We start from the raw sequence: 12,813 nt of genomic DNA, 5'->3' as shown, positions 1-12,813 counted from the left end.
CACTTCGTGTTAGACCTAAGACTCGAACCACATTTGGTCCTTGAGAGACGACCTAGGATTCACTTCCTAGTCTATACTGCATTCTTTATGCACATCAAATTTTGCATGGGGTGCGACACCCATAAGTCTATCTTCAACTAAAGATTTAGTGAAGATGTCAGCATCTTGATCTTCTGTGTTTACATATTGCAAGTCCACAATACTCTTGTTAATATGATCATGTATAAAGTGATGTTTGACTTCAATATGCTTAACGTGTGAATGCAATGTTGGATTTTTAGATAAACTAAATGCAACATTATTATCGCAAAAGATAGGAATAATACCTTGATTGTGATTGTAGTCTTCTAGCCGATTCCTTATCCATAATAGTTGAGAGCTGCAATGTGAAACCAATACATATTTACCTTTAGTAGTTGAAGTGTGATTGTGTTCTTCTTCTTGCTTAGCCATGATACTAGGTTTCTTCCAATGAAGTGGCAGCCTCCACTTCTACTTTTTCGCTCAACTTTGTCTCTAGCAAAATCAACACCACAATATCCTTCAAGATTGTAAGAAAAGAAGTTCTTTGTTTCCCTTGCCAAGAAGGGGGAGGGGTGAATTGATGAACAAAAAAAACAATTATTTTTTTAACCTTTGCAAAAAATTAGAATGATCTTTAATCTTTCTTGGAATTCAAGCAAAAAAGCGCATGCAATGTAAGTAAAGGAGATAAGGAAAGAAATACAAACACAAGGTTTATCCCGGTTTGACCTTAATCCCTACATCTAGTGTCCTTTCAATCAACCTGAGGTTGAAACCAAATTGCACTATAAAGATGAGTTTTTACAGCAAGGCTTTACTGAAATCACCTCTCAAGTGTAATGACCTCTCTAACTCACTAATCTAATATAGTCAACAACATAACCTTGTAGCAAGAACAATCATTTCCTCTAGTCACCCTTTGAGAAACCTCTCAAAGTACAAAGAACACCACGCTCTTCTTCCTGGCCGCACGCACAAGGAACAACACAATCCAAGATTGCTAAAAACGAAATCTAACAAGTCAATAGTACATCTTAGTAGTGCAATAGTTGATCAGTAGTGAAAACCCAAATTTGTTCTTAAACAAACCTTCAAGATTATCAACTTCTGTGTATCTTGTTTCTTGGAGCATCTCAACACACCTGTAACTTTTTTCTCAATTCAATAATATCATATATGAAAGTTTGAGTGATAAAAAATTTTCAATACAGTGTGCAATGCGTCAATTTATAGTTTTCTCATAACAGACGGAATATAATCCATTATTATAATAATGTAATCGGTTACATAATAGAGTTACACCTAAAAAATACTCAAGCAGATTCAATACATTAAACACATAATGTAATCGATTGAATATATTATGTAAGTCAAAACATATAAAAACATGATTGTTGAAACAGTTAAGACTTATCAACAAATAGTTTTAAATGAATAACAAACTTAATTGATTACATAAAACGTGTAATCGATTAATTACAACACTTAAGCATTTTGAAAACACTTTCAACATAAAACTCATCACATCACAATCTAGAACGATGTATTGCAAACACACGAGTTTTAATCGATTATACACTTAAAGTAATCGATTAAAACTTGTAGCTTGCACCAGTTTAAGCAAATGGCTATATGATGAACTTAATTGATTACATAACTTCTGTAATTGAGTACTTCATACAGATAATACATTATGCAAGTGATTTTCACATATCAAAGTATAAGTATGCATATAACATGTTAGAATAATTACTAAGTCTACTTATGTTAGTGTAGTGAGAAGGACTAAAGTAGGGAGTAGTGTGTTGGGGTATCTCTAATTATTGTACCTAGCGGTCTAGGATAGTTCCTTGACCTTCCATCTCCCTATTGTATCATCTCTTTATCAATATAAATAGTAGAACATGAGAAGGGTCCATCAAGCCCTCAAGAATATATTTTATCAACTTTTAGTCTGAAGTTGGTATCAGAGCAAGTTCATCCTGCTCTGGTTTCTGTCCTGGGTTGTCCACCAATATTGTCATTGCTCTGGTGCCCTTTGTCATTGTCCGCGATTGTCTTGTCACTATCTGTAGTTGTCAACTGCAGTTTGAAGTTCTTCAACTTGGTTCTCTGCCATCTCGCATCTGTCTGCCGCTGTCTGCCGTTGTCCGACGTCGTTTGTCGCCACTATTCCGTCAGGCGACCATTGGATCTGGTTCGTCTCTTCACACGATGACCACCCCCACCGGTGCCTAAGTCTAATTCTCCTATTTTTATCAAGAATGACGTCTGGAAATGTTCTTTCTTTCTCAGGAAGCTCCTGAAACAATGGAACCATCTGTCATGGTTGCCACACGAGGAAGAGGAGGATGGGGGACTAGAGGAGGAGGACGTGGAGGTCGGGGATGTCCACAGTGCCCTTACTGTAAGAGGATGGGTCACACTCAAGAAAACTGCTACTCCTTGTTGGAATATCTCCTTGTTGGAAAACTAATCTATCTCACTATTACAAGGCCGAATCTAACTTTTGCTATTGGAGTGGTTAGTCAGTTCATGCAAGCTCCATTTTTTGGCCATTGGAATGCTATCATTCACATTCTAAGTATGTGAAAAAGGCTCCCGGGCATGGGTTGTTATATGAAGATTGTGATTCTGATTGGGCAGGTCTCCTATTGATAGACGATCTACCACTAGATATTCTGTTTTCCTTGGAGGAAACATTATCTCATGGAAAAGTAAGAAACAAAATGTAGTGGCTCGATCAACAGCTGAAGGCAATGGCGTCACTAACATGTGAACTTATATGGGTGAAGCAGTTCCTTCAAGAGCTTAGCGTCTGTGACATCCAGAGTATGAAGATGTATTGTGATAACCAAACTGCTCTTCATATTGCATCAAATCCAGTGTTTCACGAGAGAACTAAACATATAGAAATTGATTATCATTTTGTTCAGAAAAAGTTATTGTCAAAAGAAATATGTACCGAGTTTGTTGAATCAAATGACCAACTCACAAATGTGTTGACTAAGTCATAAGGGGACCTCGGATTGATTTTATTTGTTCCAAGATTGGTACATACATTCTGTATGCTCTAGCTTGAGGGGGAGTGTTAGAATAATTACTAAGTCTATTTATGTTAGTGTAGTCAGAAGGACTAAAGTAAGGAGTAGTGTGTTGGGGTATCTCTAATTATTGTACCTAGCGGTTTAAGACAGTATCTTGACCTTCCATCTCCCTATGGTATATCATCTCTTTATCAATATAAATAGTAGAACATGAGAAGGGTCCATCAAGTCCTCAAGAATATATTTTATCAGTATTTAGTTTCAAGTCAACATATGTAAACACATGTATAATCACAGTAAGTATGCAAATCAACCAATTCATAGACAATGTGTTGCAGTCATGGAAACATATGTATTGTCATCATCAAAAGCAACTACATGTGTTGTCATCATCAAAAATAGAAACCATATAAGTAGTTGCGTTTAGCATTCATATTGCTCCCCTATCAACAATCTCCTCCTTTTTTGATGATATACAACCATGATGCGTTGATGTGTAAAACATAGAAAAACACAACCATGATGCACAATCAGAGATATCAATCAGTATTATCAAGATATTAAAATACCACAGATAATACCAATATTTCCATAAATTTCCCCCTTTGGGCATTACTGATGAAGGTTGAAAAACAATTATTTTCATATGTCATTTTAGACCAAATTACACCCTTTACTACTTAGAATGAGCTTAGAATCAAGCAAAACTCAATAAATGAGTCTGTAGAGAGTCAAAAGCTATTTTTAGCGATATTATGCTTGTTTTGCATTGTTTTGTAGAATTTATGAGAAAATGAAGAATGGAGTTGAAGATAAAGGTCGTAGACTCAAGAAAAGAGAAGAAAATTGAAGAACTGAAGAGTCGACGCACCGCCCGGCGGCAAATTCCACCGCCGGGCGGTCCAGGGTGAGGAGTAGGCACCTGGCGTGGGTGCTGGGCGGATTTGCGATTAGAGGCAAACCGTTGGGCAGTAGACCCCTGCTGCCGGGCGGTAGTGCGATTTGAGGGAAACCGCCGGGCGCCACACTTGTTCCGCCGGGCGGTTGTCTGCTAGGCTTGGGCCTGTTTTCTATTGCGCTCCTCACCTATAAATAGCCCTATTGCGAGTTTAGATGCATTCTTTTGGCAGAAGGGGGCGGCCAAACCTAATTTTACTCTCTGGAGAGGATCTCTTGGATGCTTAGGATCCTTTTCATCTTATCTAGGGTTTGCTTTTCCATTTTTCATCTAGATTCACCATGAAAATGGTGAACTAAACCCTATTGTTGTTGGGGGAAACAATGTAATCTTTTGAAACTCTCTTTTATTGAAACTCTTGTTTATTTATATGGTTTCCATATGCTTTGATTGTTAATTGTTGGGTTCTCATATGTGCTTAATTCTTTTATCGTTTAACTCAGTCGATAACTGTTTTTTGTCTTTATTGATACGGGGACGTACAATAATGTCATGAACTAGTGAGTAATTCCTTGATTAAGTAATACCACCTAGGGATACGGGTAGGACGATCAATTGTTTTTAACTTCTGCTCTATAATGCTTTATTAATTGCTAGGAGAGGCTAGGGATAACAAGCCAGTAATTAGTAATAAGCTCTTTTCACCGAGGGATCGGGTTAAGGGTAGGCTAAGAAAGTTGCATGACAATTAATTAATCAAGCTAATAATTCAAGAGGAGTAAATAAGAGAGAGCGGATAAGATGAAATTGTAAACCCGCAACAACTCCATTCATCCACTGTTTTCTTCTTGTCAATTGAATCAATCTCATTTGCATGTTTATATTTTATTCGCACACCCAATTAATTAATTTTTATTTTGAAGTCTTACGATTTTAATTCACGCGAACGATAAGGCCTTTCGAGTCTCTTGGGAAAACGATACTTGGACTTACCATTTATTATTACTTGATACGATTTGGTACGCTTTCCAATCCGTTAACAATTAGCAAAAAAGAAATTTAAAATTTCTATAATTTCTCCCCCTTTTGCACGTGGACAAATCTATATCAGATATTGAAGCTCCCCATCATATTTGATGAATTATCCCATAAAAATCATCATAACTAGCCTTTATAAGGCCCTTGACATACACTCCAAAATTAATTGTTTTTTTTTTTCCTTTAGACTGTGCATTAGTGTGGAACTTGTATCCATGGACCAATTTGTTAAATCTCTTAACTCTTTATTTATAAGATTTAATGACTGATTATAAATCTACAAATATGTCACAATGAAAAGTTACATAAACTTTCATATCAATTGTTTGTTTAGTTAACGAGACCATACATACGTGATGTATGAATCAGTGAGGAAATTGAGTGTATTCGAGCATAAATAGTTTCGTTAAGTACTTGTTCAACCATAAGGAATGAACTATTAAATATGAATACAATTTGTAAGTATTGAATTTTCTTGAATAGGTTGCACAAAATGAGATTGAAACATAATTAAGGTACGATTTAATTTCAGTACAATAGATTAACATATGCACATAAGTAGAGTTGAAATAAATATCAATTAACCAATGAGTCAACTCCTTACTTGCGTGACGACCCAATTGTCAAAACATTAACAATGTTGAGTGACATGTTTCACTTCGTCATTGTGTTTCATCTAAACATTGTTGGGCAAAAATATTCTTAACAAAAAAATCATGGAAAAAATTTTAATTTTATTTGCCAAAAAATGATGCAATCACAACCACAATTGGAAAAAAAAATTGGCTACATTGTCAATAACACAACTAATGGAAAAAGCATGAGGACTCGGTCGAAAATATCTTTCAATCAAAACTAAAATTACAGTATCAAAATAAAGAATATGAAAGAAATAAAAGTAGAGGAAAAATTTCTAGAAATAAAAAATAATCTAAAAGCTTCTCTATGATCCGTCAAGGAAAATATCCTTCATGTAACATCTATAAAAAGACAAGTTACATGGAAAACGATTATTAACATCATGGAAAATCTCAATGTCAGTATTGCAAGAAAGTTAGTCACGTAGAGAACTATTATCGTAATAAAAATAAGCATTAAGGAATCTTTGTAGAAGAATATAATCTAGAGCAACATTTATTCTATGCTAATCAAGAATCTCTTAACAAGAAAGGAAATCGGTACTTGGATAGTGAATGGAACAATCACAAGCGAAAGATCAAAGCATCTTCAAAGACATTGATAAATACGTCAGTAACAAGGTTCGACTAGGAAACAACACCATAATGAAGTCTTAAGACAAATGAACTGTCCCGATCAAGACAAAGAAATGTATGAAATTCATCAAGGATGTTTTACTAGTTCACAATCTTAAAAAGAATCTTTTAAGTATTGGTCAAATGATGGAGAATGAATATTCTCTTCATTTTGAGAAAGATACATGAAATATTTATGACACTAAAATAATATAAATTAGCCAAGTAAAAATATTCTCTTCATTTTTTATAAGCCTCAAACTTGAAACTAATATTGCCATGAAGGCAAAAGTTGATGACTCGTGGCTTTGGCATAGAAGATTTGGCCACTTCAACACACATGCTTTAAAGCTTTTATATATAAAAAAAAACATGATGAAAAATCTTCCATACTTGAAGGAGAACAATGAATCATGCCAAGGATTTCTCTTCGACAAACAACATCGATTACTGTTCTCAACAGACAAAGCACAGAGAATAAAAGACTTACTGGAGTTAATCCATACTGATATTTGTGGACTGATGAAGATGCCTTCACATCACAACAAGTATTTCATCCCCTTCACTAATGACTTCTCTAGAATGATATGAGTATATTTCTTAAAGGAAAAGCCAAAAGTCTTCAGAGTATTCAAGAAATTCAAGGCCCTTGTCGAGAAGCAACGTGGAAAACATATAAAAGTACTTATAAGTGATCATGACAAGGAATACATGTCTCGCGAGTTTTGACAGATTCTGTGAAGATGAAGGGCATAGAGCACAAACTACAATCGGATATATTCCATAACAAAATGATGTGTCAAAGAGAAATAGTTGCACAATAATGGAAATGGCAAGATCAATGCTAATAGAGAAAAGTATGCCTAATAGATGGCATACCCCTTGCCATAACCTAGGACATTAATGAAGTGTTGGAGGCATCTATCGAAGATGGACCTAGACTCTTTCTCTTGGGCAAGAAAAGACCCAAAGCATCATATTGTGGGAAATAAAGTTTTCAAGAAAAATGCTCCTACTTTCCAAGACCTTAATCATTCACTTGATTTAAGGTGTATCCTTATTGGGAGCTACATCCTTCACATACTCACTATTATAACACTTATTCTAACTTGTGTTATAAAATGAGTATTTGACCCTGGTGGAAAACTAAGGAAGAATTGAAGATTATGAAGAAAAGGAAATTGCATTTAGCCCATGTTAAAGATTTGAGGGCAAATCATTCTCAAGAGAGAGGAGATAATATAAAACTTCCAATATGATCATATGATTAAACCTAACTGTTATGTAAAACAATCAAAGCAAGAAATATGGATCAAGACTATGGAAGAAGAGATTAAAATGAATGAGAAGAATAACACTTAGGAACTCATAAACTAACATTGTGAAAAAGACATCATTGGAGTGAACAGGGTATATAAAACAAAGCTTGATCTTGATGGAACTATATAAAAGCACAAAACAAGATTAGTTGCTAAAGGCTACTCACAACAACCAAGAATCAACTACAATGAGATATTTGCTTTTTTTTTGCTTGCTTGGATACAAATAGAGTTTTAATGGCTCTTTCAACAAAAAAAACATGAAACAGGACTCAATGTCAAATTAGTCTTTCTAAATGAAGTGCTCGAAGAAGAGATATATGTTGAACAACCACAAGACTTTATTAACAAAGGTAGTGAAGGCAAATTACTATGACTAAAAAAAGCCTTATATGGTCTAAAGCAAGCTCCTCAAACATGGTATAATAAGAATCAATACTTCATCGTTTAAAGATTCAGGAGGAGTAAGAATGAACCAACACTATGTATTAAGGCATAATGTCAATATGATCTCATTATCTCTTTATTTGTCGATGATCTTATTTATACAAGAAACAATATAGAGATGATGAAAGAATTTAAAGAAGACATGATGAAGACATTTGAGATGACCGACATTAGTTTAATGAACTATTTCCTTGGTATAAAGGTGAAACAACAACAAAAAATGTATACTCATCTCTCAAAAGAAATACATTGAAGCTTTATTAAAGAATTTCAAGATGTATGGTTGTAAACATGTTGTTACTCCATTGGTGGTAAACGATAAGCTATAAAAAGATGAAGCACAAGAAGCAGACATATCATGTTATAAGAGTTTGATTATAAGTCTCTTGTATTTCACAGCCCCACAACCAAACATTATGTATGCTACAAGTCTTTTATCAAAATTCATGCAAAAGCCAAGTCTATGGAGTAGGAGAAAAAATTTTAAGATATCTACAAAGCACAAAGTAGTTTGGTATATGGTACAAAACCATGACTAACACAAGGATGATTGGCTACACAGATAATGATTGGACAAGATTAATGGACGACATGAAGAGTATGCCAGCATACACTTTCTTACTAGGATCATGTATTTTATCTTGGGCAACAAAGAAGTAAGCAACCATGGCACAATCACCAAAATAAGCATAATATGTAGCAACTACTAAAACCACGAGTGAAAAACTATGGCTACAAATAATACTTAAAGAAATGGGTGAACTACAAGATGAATCAACTATTATCTATTACAACATCAAATCAACAATAGCAATGGCATAAAATTCAATCCATCGTCAAAGAACAAAACACATAACTATTAAATATCACTTCATTCAAAAAGATAAGGCAACATCTAAACAAACACACATAACTACAAAATATATTACTTCCATCTACTACTATATTTTACTATCTTCACAATTTTCTTTATCCTATAAATTTTCCTTTCACAACCTCAAAATACTAAAAGAAAACATTCCTCCTCAAATTGGGGTATCATCCAAACTCACTCATCTTGATTTAAGTTACAATCATCTCACTGGACCAATTCCTTATGAAATAGCTCAGTTGGTCAACCATCACATTTTATATTTGGAAAGAAAAGTTCTCAGTGGTTCTAAGTGGTGCATTAAGGAATTTGAGATTTGAGAGAGATTCTAATTCATTTTACCAATCTCACAAGGGACTATCCCAAGTTCTATCGGAAAGCTATCATTCTTGTCATATATTAACTTGTGGAATTACTGACCTAATCCAAAATCTATAAGAAATATGACAAGTATGGAATATCTACATTTTGCATAAGACAACCTTTATGGACATATTCCTCATGAAATTGGGAATTTGTCAAGCTGAAAGACTTTGTGGTTAGGAATTAATAACTTACATTGTTCTATTCCTCAAGAAATAGGTAAGTTGCAGAACCTAGAGGATCTATATATGTGAAAACAATTTATCGGGGAACATTCCCGTGGAACTCGGGAAGTTGGTCAACTTGCTCTGGTTATGGCCTTTTAACGATAAACTTTCGGGTTCTATTCCTTAAGAAATTGGAATGATGATAAATTTGTTTCAAATTGATTTTTCCAATCCCCCCGTAATTGGAAATCTGAGCAAGTTTGGGAATTTATACATATATCACAACTATTTATCTGGTTCCATTCCTAATGAAGTGGAAAACTCCATTCTCTTATGACAATCCAATTGTTGGACAGTAATCTCTCTGGCTCCGGTACAGTTCCTTCGACTATTGGTAATTTAGACAATTCCTTCGACAAAATTTATTAAGATTTTAAATTTTGTAGAATGGTTTCTCATATTTTATATAATTTCAAATCTGATCCTAACAAACATGGTCATTTATAATGAAAGCAAATCAAGTTATGAAAACCATATCAGGGTCCCCTTTACTACTGCAATTGAAGCAAGCCGTGAAAAACCAAAATCAACAACTTTTGTTGTGTACTTAGAGTCTGTCAATACGGTAACCTCAATTAAATCCATGCACACTTGCTAACAGAAGATGAAAAGTCTTTCAGACAACTTCCACATTAACACCACAATAAGATAACAATTTGCAAAGAAGTCAACTTCAACCATAACAAAATAAACACTGGGAATCAGAGCCAAAATTTAGTGTAGATAGAATTTGATTACAAAACCATTGAGCGATTTGCTGTAATTAATAAACTTGGAACAGTGTGAGATAGAAAGTGAAAATGTAATTATAACACCTTCTCCTCTTACTATTCTCTCCTTCTATGACAAAGGTGAATTCACTTACACTCACCAAAGTTGCCTCTTAATTTTATTAGCCACAAATAATATGATGAAGAAAGGGTCAATGAGATAACGACACTTATCCACAAACACATGCCCCAAACTCTAATGTCACCAATATAATTACTAGAACATTATAAAAACAATGTCTAATGCAAATGCCAGCAAGTGACTAATTCCTTTACTCGGTTCATCAATACAATTGGGAATAAGAAAAACTGAAGACCAAAGTATAAAACGAGCAAACTAAAAACCGAAAAGAAAGGAAAAAATAAATAAATAAAATAAAAAAATAAAAAAAATAAAAAAATGGGTTAAATATGCTTTTAGTCTCTAAAGTATCAGTTATTTTTGGTTTTAGTCCCTCCTCAGAACATTGACGACATTTCATCCTCTTACTATTGAAATATGTATCTTTAGTTCTTAAAAATGGATGGCGTCAAGTTTTTGTTGACGTGACTAACGGCCCTGCCACGTCTTCTTCCACCTTCACTGTGCAGTGTCTACCATGTAGCATTTTTAACAGACATCATTTCTTCCACCTAAACCTGTTTGCCTCTTTTCTCATATTTGAGCAATTGTTGTCGATTTCCACTCTTTCACTCCTTACATTTTCATTTGTTGGACTGATAGACTTAGATCAAATTTGTTTTAGAAAGAGGGTGGTGGTAGTTTGAAGAGCTTACATCGATCATTGAATTGCAAAAATTTTGTTTTTTGGATTGAAGTATTGCCATAGCTCGGTTGGTTCGGCAAGCGAAACGCCCACATGGATTGTGGGTGAAGATGGCAATTGTGACTGTAATGTGTCTCTGTTTCATCTTTGTGTGGGGAGTGTTTTCTTCTTCTTCTTCCTCTGTCACTTCCCAAAGGGAGAGTTTTGAGGACATTGCGGAACCCGTGTCTTCTTCTTCTTCTCACAAGCCGCAAAAGTTGAGAGATGAATCTAAAAAGAGTGGTGAGAGTGAGAAAAAGAGTAAGGGTAACGGTAATGGATCTTCTCACTCTTCTGCCACGCATCCTCACTCTGAAAAACACAAGGGAAAGGACAACAAGAAAGAGAAGAAATGCGTGCAGCATAAGGAGGACAAGGAGAAAGCGAATCATCAATGGTCAGAGGAGCCTCAACCTCTTATGTGTCTGGTTCCTCTTCCTCATGAAAGGTATGGATCTCCAGACACAATTAACATGCACGCGCCGTCATAGTCGCTATGACCAAATCCCAAGACCCGTTATCCTACCCTCCCATAGACCCCGTCAACTTTGATCTCATCATCGTCGGCACCGACCTATCTGAATTCGTCGTCGCCGTCGCCGCATCAGCCGCCGACAAAACTATCCTTCACCTCGATCCCAACTCCTTTTATGGCAGCCACTTCGTCCCTCTTTCCTTCCTCGACTTCACTTCCTACCTCACTTCCCCAACCCTCTCCCCGTCATCGTCACAACTACCGACTCCGAAGACATTTTTGTCGATCTCCTCCACCAACCCATATGCTCCGACGTGGAAATCTCATGCTATGATGAATACTCGTTCCTCTGCGAAAATTCGAGAAAATTCAACATCGATTTGGGAGGTNCGAGGGGCGCTGTTCAGCGCGGACAAGACGATCGATTTGCTGTTGAAATCTGGCGCGACCCAATATTTGGAGTTCAAAGGAATCGATGAAAGCTTCGTGTATGAACCGAATGGGGGTTTAGCAAACGTGCCGGATTCTCGCGGAGAGATTTTCAGAGACAAGAAGCTTTCGCTGAAGGAGAACCGGTTGATGATGGTTCAGCAGCACTTGGATGATAATCATGAGGAGAAAATTGAGGAGGAGGATATCGAGATTCCTTTTGCTAGTTTCTGGGAGAAAATGAAGTTGTCAAGAGACGTGGCAGGGCCATTAACTACATCAACCAAAACTTGACTCTATCTATTTTTAAGAACTAAAGGTACATGTTTTAATACTAAGAGGGTTAAATGTCATCAATGTTATGAGTAAGGACTAAAACCAAAAATCACTGATACTTGAAGGACTAAAAGCATATTTAACTCTAAAAGAATAAAAAAATAAAAAATAAAAAACCACCGAAAACAAAGCCCTTTGAAAAGGGAAAAACAAGGAAACAAAGGTGAAAGAGGTTAAACCTGAGAGTGTCAAAAAGTCGAAAGTTTAGTGGGTTCGCGGTCTCTAGTTTATTGAAACATTCACCACTATTAAGGGTTGTATTTCAAACTCTCAAAAGAATATCAAATTTACTACTTCCTAACTTTTCCCCTTCGCACATTGTCACACAGAAGCCACACACACCCTCAACAAAAATGGGAATACGACAATAATCTCAAACGATAATTTCAAAACATGAAAAACATCACCCATATTCACCGTTGGCCATCATCAACCCAAAAGAAAAAAAAAACGAGGGTTTTGGGGACTGAATATGACCCAAAGCTCACACGTCACAGCGGCAACCTCGTG

At 35.6% G+C, this 12,813-nt stretch overlaps 1 pseudogene; it reads left to right on the top strand.

Moving 5' to 3' along the window:
* The first annotated feature begins 11,539 nt into the window (after positions 1-11,539).
* On the top strand, positions 11,540-12,612 carry LOC106755228 (annotated as a pseudogene).
* Positions 12,613-12,813: the final 201 nt, after the last annotated feature.

The sequence above is a fragment of the Vigna radiata genome, unplaced genomic scaffold, assembly GCF_000741045.1.
Source record: "Vigna radiata var. radiata cultivar VC1973A unplaced genomic scaffold, Vradiata_ver6 scaffold_312, whole genome shotgun sequence".
NCBI classification, from domain to species: domain Eukaryota; kingdom Viridiplantae; phylum Streptophyta; class Magnoliopsida; order Fabales; family Fabaceae; genus Vigna; species Vigna radiata.
This window is presented reverse-complemented; position numbering and strand designations above follow the sequence as displayed.